The sequence below is a fragment of the Protobothrops mucrosquamatus genome, unplaced genomic scaffold (assembly GCF_001527695.2).
Source record: "Protobothrops mucrosquamatus isolate PMUCROS unplaced genomic scaffold, P.Mucros_1.0 scaffold4463, whole genome shotgun sequence".
Lineage (NCBI taxonomy): Eukaryota > Metazoa > Chordata > Lepidosauria > Squamata > Viperidae > Protobothrops > Protobothrops mucrosquamatus.
This window is the reverse complement of record NW_015390372.1, coordinates 13437-13650: the sequence shown is the minus strand read 5'-3', so window position 1 is coordinate 13650 and position 214 is coordinate 13437.

Genomic DNA, 214 nt, shown 5'->3' with positions numbered 1-214 from the left:
GTCATGAAGGGGCCATAGTTCCCCTATGCTGGCTCAGGGATTCTGGGAGTTGAAGTCCAAGAGTCATGAAGGGGCCACAGTTCCCCCATGCTGGCTCAGGGATTCTGGGAGTTGAAGTCCACAAGTCATGAAGGGGCCATAGTTCCCCTATGCTGGCTCAGGAATTCTGGGAGTTGAAGTCCACGAGTCATGAAGGGGCCATAGTTCCCCCACG